Here is a 7,906-nt window from a genome sequence, read left to right on the forward strand (position 1 = left end):
GTTATGACTATCACAATTCGAATGCCCAACTGTTTGCATCCATCAGATTTATTTTGAATGACACAAACATATCGCCCTACAGGACTTATTCAATAACATGTGCTATAACAGAAAAATATTTTTCCAGAAAATGATTCACACAGTACTTTTAAATTTTTTTAATAGTACAATTAACTTGTGTTGTTTTCCTTCGGAGAGGAAAGTCCATGGGTGAGACTAACTCAAAATTTTTACTGCATAAGCTCAAAATAAACAGGTGTTGTGTGATGTAAGAAATGAATGTCTTCTGTATTCCCCACCCACATGCCCCATAGAGTATGTAAGAGAAAAAAGAAGTGGCATGAAGAAAATTTTTATTTGAGAAAAATAAAACAGACAAACAACCACTCAGCAAAGTTTTAAAATATGGACTGTTTCTTTTGTTTTACACAGAACATTTTGGTTTTTTACATTTGATATTTTTGAAATTCAAACGTATTATCTCAGTTTCCAAGACCAGATGACACCAAACAGACTGGGCTTCAGTTTCAGCTTAATTAACAGCAGAGGCTTTAATGTGCTTCCCTTTGATGCACATTCAATAGTCTTTTTATTGGGACCGTCTCTGGGAAATTCCTTCCCTCAGAATGCCTTGAAGTGTATGAAGGGGTTTCAGCATGATTATGGCTGTGGTTACCTGGTACATTTTAGGACAAGACTTGAGCCAGTTTGTTTTGTAATCTCAGAGAATAAGGTTGGATAGACTCAGGATTGAGAGGTGGAAGACGTGGCTGCAAAAACTTCAGAGGGAAGAATCCTTGGGACTAAAGCCAGGATGGATACCTGAAGGATGAAGATGGTCCTCATAGCACTGGTGATCTTTAAGGCAGCACCAGTTAAAAAAAAATCTGGCAATCTTATGAGCAAAACCCCAACAGGTAAGAGTTAGAGTCTGAGGGGCTGTGTAACACTAGAGACAGACGATAGTCCAGTCAGCACACAGAAGCAGAGAGGCTGCCATTGTGTGTGTCCTTGAACTCAAGTGAGGCTGGGCCAGCAGGGGTCACTTTGAACTTCCACAGTCACTGTGACTATGTAGCTCACAGAGTGCCTGATGGACCTGGATTGCCCATAGGATTCTCTGGCCAGGAAATGGTGATCCTTGGTGAGTGGGGCATGTAAGAAATAAATCTGGATAAAGGTGCACATCATGACATTGGTTGCTCTCTGTAAATGAGACTGTGCAGTATACTGTGGGAATGGCAGCAGCCCATACACACTGAAATGTGCGTGGGACAAGAGAAATTCCAACCAAATTGGGGTGTCAGGATTGGCTCTTGCTTCCATACGAGGATGAGGACATTCAATATTAAGAAAGACATGGAGAGAGACCTTTGAAGCTCTTGATTTTTGGGGAACACATGGAGGCACTTTGGTCTGGTGTACTGAATCTCTGCAGTCATTTTGTTCCTTAAATTTATTTTCTTCTGGGAAAAAAATGAAATATTCACAGGCATTGAGGAAGACAATGAATAATCAGTGGGATTGAGATTAGATGTAAATAGTTTTCCCTCAGCACATTTTCTTGTTAGTTCTGCAAACATAACTCCAAAGTTGTATTACTTCATTCGTGCCTACAAAGAACATTGAACATGGTTTTTAAAAATTGACATTTGCTCCTGTGAATCTCACCCCAAGTCTTTTAAAAATCTTTTTCTCTTATCCCTTCCTTGATTTATACCACTGTAGGCCTGCATTCTGATAATATTCCATCTTACATCTGAGCCTGATTTTAGCCATTAATTTCTTTTTATATATGTGTATTTTGCTTAATTTCATTTTTTATATATCAATTTATTTTTTTTCAACCTTTAGATTTAGGGGGGACATGTGTTGGTTTGTTACCTGGGAATGAAAATATCCAAGTAGAAGGGTAATCTACAAAAATATTCAATGAAAGGAATTCTGATGATACATCATGGCTTGATATTTTTATTTAAGGATATATTAATATGCCACTGGCATGGGGCACCATGGACTTCATATGATTTACAGCAGAAAGATAAGACAAATGTATGATAAGATTATAAGATGCTGTTATTTGACTGGTATTCTAGGTGTGTCGTCCTCCCACACAGACAGATGTCCAAAGAGCTGACAGAACATTCATTGCTACACTATACCCTCATATCCTTTTCTTTCCTGCTTGTTTAAATATGACATTAAGTGAAAATGTCCTTTATTGACCAATTGAATACCTAGAACTATAGCATTAATTAACTAATTCATGCTTCAAAGCTATTGTTACCTACTAGGGTGACTATAATTATTTCTAGCCATTCTATTTTCAGAATTATTTAAACTTATTCACAAGTGCATGCAGTTGAATAAGAAGACCTATTTCATTTAGTCTGTGTACTTACTTTATGCCTAATTTGACATTTTAACTTATTTCTTTTCACATTTTATGTTGTTTTGCTTTTTAAATTGCATATTATTAATCTTTGAATGCTCTTCCCCCAAGTATTTAATTTGCAAGTGTACACACTTAAAACACAATTTGTATGTAACTTGGAAAAAATGGAAATACGCATCTCCTTAATTATTATTGAACTTAAGAAAAGCAATCTGATAAAACAAGATATGAAGATGAAGATAATTTTCTTTAGCATTTTACTATAAAACAATATGGCAAAAGATTTTGATATCTTTCTGGCCAGGAGTTATTTCTACAAAGGCAATTTTTAAAGCAAGGTTAAAAATGCCTTCTTTAGTCTCATTCTTACTCTTATTAGTTTTACTATTTATGTTAGATTCTGTTTGCTTGAAACCTGGATCCCCACCATTCAAAGAATCTTTCAGAACTCTCACTTGGTTAACATGCACGCATTTGCACAGATTGATCTAAGAGATTATCTTCAAGCCTGTTATTGGTTTCTGAATGAAACCTGACCAGATGGTTGCTGTCAGTGGTGGGGCAAACTATAGATTCAGACAGTACTGACCAGTCATCCACAAAGTAGTTAGTAGAGATTTTAGAAATTTTATTTAAAAATGCCAGTTTTATTCAATTTCAGAGATCCAGGTAGTTTCAGGACCCAAAGGGGGAAATGGTGTATTTCTTAGTATTTGTAATTGCTATTTGAATATATATATAACATATATATATACACACACATATATATACACATATATACACATATATATGTATGTATATACACACACACACATATATATATATGAATGAGAATTAATGACATCCCCTGTTGCTCTAATGCCCCATTATCTGGGGATGTGCTATGATTTACAGATGTATCAGCTTGAGATGCTAGGGAAGCAGGGGTTGGCAGAGATGTTGTCTCACCTATGAGTCCTCTGGGGCTTTGTCTTCAATTCTGCACCTCATCTTCAGTTCCAAACACAGGAGATGTGAATCCCTGGACTAATCTTTAGACTCCATGGGGTCTCTAAAATTTACTATGAGCAGAGGTTGCCCTGTTTCCTGAAGAGTCATTAAACTGTGAGGCAACTAATCCAAACGCAAAGTCTAATTTCAGGTACACAACTTTCAGATCAAAGGGATGTAATTGTACTAATGAGCTATAAAATATATTTGCTTATGATTGCAATAAATCAGCCCTGGCTTCAGATCAGAGCCAGCATGATAGTAGGACTGAATAATAATGATAATAGAAATCAGATTATTTACCTCTTTTTCCTGAAGAAATCAATATTCCTTTGATTTGCCATATTGGCTGGGATGAGTAGATCCAGGGGCCTCCACTTGAACCTTCCAAGGTAATAGCTCTATTCCCTGGATCCAGGAGCCAATATTGGGGTAATTTTGGCAGTTGATGACCAAATCTATTCCAATTCTAAATCTGGTTGATATTGGGCTCACAATAAGGTGAAATTAGGTCAAAATTCCACTTACATCCTGATTCTTATAAGCTTCCTCTATGATTGGCAGACTGGACAACAGTGGACTTCTGGACCTCCAAAAGTTAGTGCAGCTCAAAGTCATGTGTAATAACTCCTGAAAGTCTGGGTATTTCCCTTTCTCATTAATAATTACCTTTAAATAGCCTCAAAATCATTTGGAATGGATGAAGAATGAGAGTATATATGTGTATCCGAATATGTGTGTGATGTTACTGCAAGGTTTTTTCTCAATTTACAAAATATTTCTTTAAGATACTCTAGATCTCTGAATTGATTCAGGTCTGAGAATTTTGTGATGAGCTTTCACTACATTTCATGGTATTTCAAATCAGTTTCCTTTCTTGCTCTCTGTCCCTAGAATGTATTGAATCATACATATCAAGTAGCACCTTACTGGGTTGTCCAGCAATGATTTTAAGGACATTATATGTAATTAGCCACCTCTAAACTTCCCTATAGGTCAGACATTTTTGGACACTGTTATGGTTGCCCTATCGACCTTGGTGTTATACTTTTAGCACACATATGACCTCTGTCACTTTAGGGTTTTGATATCATTATTGAAATTGATCCCATTTAGATTTGCTATTCATCTCTTACATCTCAGAGCTACATAAAATAGCGATTTCAGTACTTCTTAATAATAGTTATGCTTCTTTACCAATGAGTTCAATGTCATGGAGTAGAAGATGCTCCTGAGATCTTGGAAGATGCATACTTGGGCTACATACATGGAATGCACATGTTAAAAGCAGCTCAACATACCACATCTTCCCAAACTTTCAATTGTTTCTTTTGATAACACCAAGGAATTTGTTCTAGCCTTCACTTTACTCAGGCAACTGTTCAGTGTAGGTTTTAGTCAACCAACTAAATAAGCAATTTGAACCATGTACATTATATTCTAGCTAGCTGCTGTGGATGGAATGTATGCATCCCCCCAAAATTTGTATGTCAAAAAATCTAATTGCCAGTATGATGGTATTAACATGTGGGTTCCTTGGGAGGTGATTATATCATGAAGGTGGAGCCTTGATGAATATGTTAGTGCTCTTATGAAAAAGGCCCCAGAGAGCTTCTGTCAACTTTTATTTAGATTCAGGGGGGACATGTGCAGGTTTGCTATATGGGTATATTGTTTGATTTTGAGGTTTGGGGTACACACGATCCCATCACCCAAGTAGTGAGTATAGTAAGGAATAGGTAGTTTTTCAGCTCTTTCTCCACTCTCTCTCCTCCTCCTTAGTAGTCCTCAGTGTCTATTGCTCCCATCTTGATGTCCATGTGTACCCAGTGCTTAGCTACCACTTATAAGTGAGAACATGTGATATTTGGTTTTCTGTTCCTGTGTTAATTTGCTTAGGATAATGGCCTCCAGCTGCAACCATGTTGCTGCAAAGGATGTGATTTTATTTTATTTATTTATTTTTTATTTTTAAAGTAATATTAATCTCTTTATTTGGGGTGTTGGTGTCTTTTTTATTATTATACTTTAAGTTCTAGGGTACATGTGCACAATGTGCAGGTTTGTTACGTAGGTATACATGTGCCATGTTGGTTTGCTGTACCCATCAACTCATCATTTACATTAGGTATTTCTCCTAATGCTATCCCTTCCCCAGCCCCCAGCCCTATGACAGGCCCCAGTGCGTGATGTTCCCTGCCCTGTGTCCAAGTGTTCTCATTGTTCAATTCCCACCTATGAGTGAGAACATGCAGTGTTTGGTTTTCTGTCCTTGTGATAGTTTTCTCAGAATGATGGTTTCCAGCTTCATCCATGTCCCTGCAAAGGACATGAACTCATCCTTTTTTATGGCTACATAGTATTCCATGGTGTATATGTGCTGCATTTTCTTAATCCAGTCTATCACTGATGGACATTTGGGTTGGTTACAAGTCTTTGCTATTGTGAATAGTGCCACAGTAAAATATGTGTCTTTATAGTAGCATGATTTATAATCCTTTGGGTATATACCCAGTAATGGGATCACTGAGTCAAATGGTATTTCTAGTTCTAGATCCTTGAGGAATTGCCACACTGTCTTCCACAATGGTTGAACTAATTTACACTCCCACCAACAGTGTAAAAGCATTCCTATTTCTCCACATCCTCTCCAGCACCTGTTATTTCCTGACTTTTTAACGATCACCATTCTAACTGGTGTGAGATGGTATCTCATTGTGGTTTTGATTTGCATTTCTCTGATGACCAGTGATGATGAGCATTTTTTCATGTGTCTGTTGGCTGCATAAATGTCTTCTTTTGAGAAGTGTCTGTTCATATCCTTTGCCCACTTTTTGATGGGGTTGTTTTTTTCTTGTAAGGGGTTGTTTTTTTCTTGTAAATTTGTTTAAGTTCTTTGTAGATTCTGGATATTAGTCAGATGGGTAGATTGCAAAAATTTTCTCCCATTCTGTAGGTTGCCTGTTCACTCCGATGGTAGTTTCTTTTTCTGTGTAGAAGCTCTTTAGTTTAATTGGATCCCATTTGTCTATTTTGGTTTTTGTTGCCATTACTTTTGGTGTTTTAGTCATGAAGTCCTTGCCCATGCCTATGTCCTGAATGGTATTACCTAGGTTTTCTTCTAGGGTTTTTATGGTTTTAGGTCTAACATTTAAGTCTTTAATCCATCTCAAATTAATGTGATTTTATTTTTTTAACGGCTGCATAACAATCCATGGTGTATATGTACTATATTTTATTTATCCAGTCCACCATTGACGGGCATCTGGGTTGGTTCTGTGTCTTTGCTGTTGTGAATAGTGCAGTGATGAACATGTTAGTACATGTGTATTTTTGGTAGAATGGTTTATTTTCCTTTGGGTATATATATATCCAGTAATGGGATTGCTGGGTAAAATGATAGTTCTTTGAGAAATTTCCAAACTGCTTTCCACAGGGGCTGAACTAATTGACATTCCTATCAACAGTGTATAAGTATTACCTTTTCTCTATAGCCTAACCAGCATTTAATGTTTTTAAAACTTTTTAATAGTAGCCATTCTCACTGATGTGAGATGCTATCTCATACTATAAGGCTACAGTAACCAAAACCCATGGTACTGGTACAAAAATAGACACATTGACCAATGGAACAAAATAGAGAACTCAGAAATAAAGAACAATGGGGAAAGGACAGACTATTTAATCAATGGTTCTGGGAAAACTGGGTAACAATATGTAGAAGAATCAACCTTGATCCCTACCTCTCACCACATACAAAAATTAACTTAAGGTGGAGTAAAGACTTAAGTGTAAGACCTCAAACTATAATAATCCTACAAGAAAACCTACAAAATATTCTTCTGGCTTTTGGCCTAGGTGAAGAATTTATGACTAAGACCTCAAAAGCAAATGCAGCACACCCCAAAATTGACAACTGGGACCTAATCAAACAAAAGAGCTTCTGCACAGCCAAATAAACTATCAACAAGGTAAATAGACAACCTACAGAATGGGAGAAATATTTGCAAGCTATGTATCTGATAAAGGACTAATATCCAGAGTCTATAAGGAATTTTTAAAAATCATGAAGCAAAAAGCAAATAACTCCATTAGAAAGTTGGAAAAGGACATGAACAGACAGTTCTCAAAAGAAGACATAAGTTGTCAGCAAACATATGAAGAAATGCTCAACATCACTATTCATTAGAGAAATGCAAATCAAAACCACAAAGAGATATTATCTCACACTAGTCAAAATGGCTATTATAAAAATATTTTTAAAAAGCAGATGTTAGCAAGGTCGCAGAGAGAAAGGAATGTTTATACACTATTGGTAGGAATGTAAATTAATTAATTCAGTTCCAGTGGAAACCAGTTTGGAGACTTCTCAAAGAACTAAAGATAGAATTACCATTTGACCCAGCAATCCCATTACTGGGTACACACTCAAGGGAAAATAAATCATTCTACCAAAAAGATACATGTAGTCTTATGTTTGTTGCAGCACTATTCACAATAGCAAAGACATGGAATCAATCC

The sequence above is a fragment of the Pongo pygmaeus genome, chromosome 9, assembly GCF_028885625.2.
Source record: "Pongo pygmaeus isolate AG05252 chromosome 9, NHGRI_mPonPyg2-v2.0_pri, whole genome shotgun sequence".
Taxonomy (NCBI): Eukaryota; Metazoa; Chordata; class Mammalia; order Primates; family Hominidae; genus Pongo; species Pongo pygmaeus.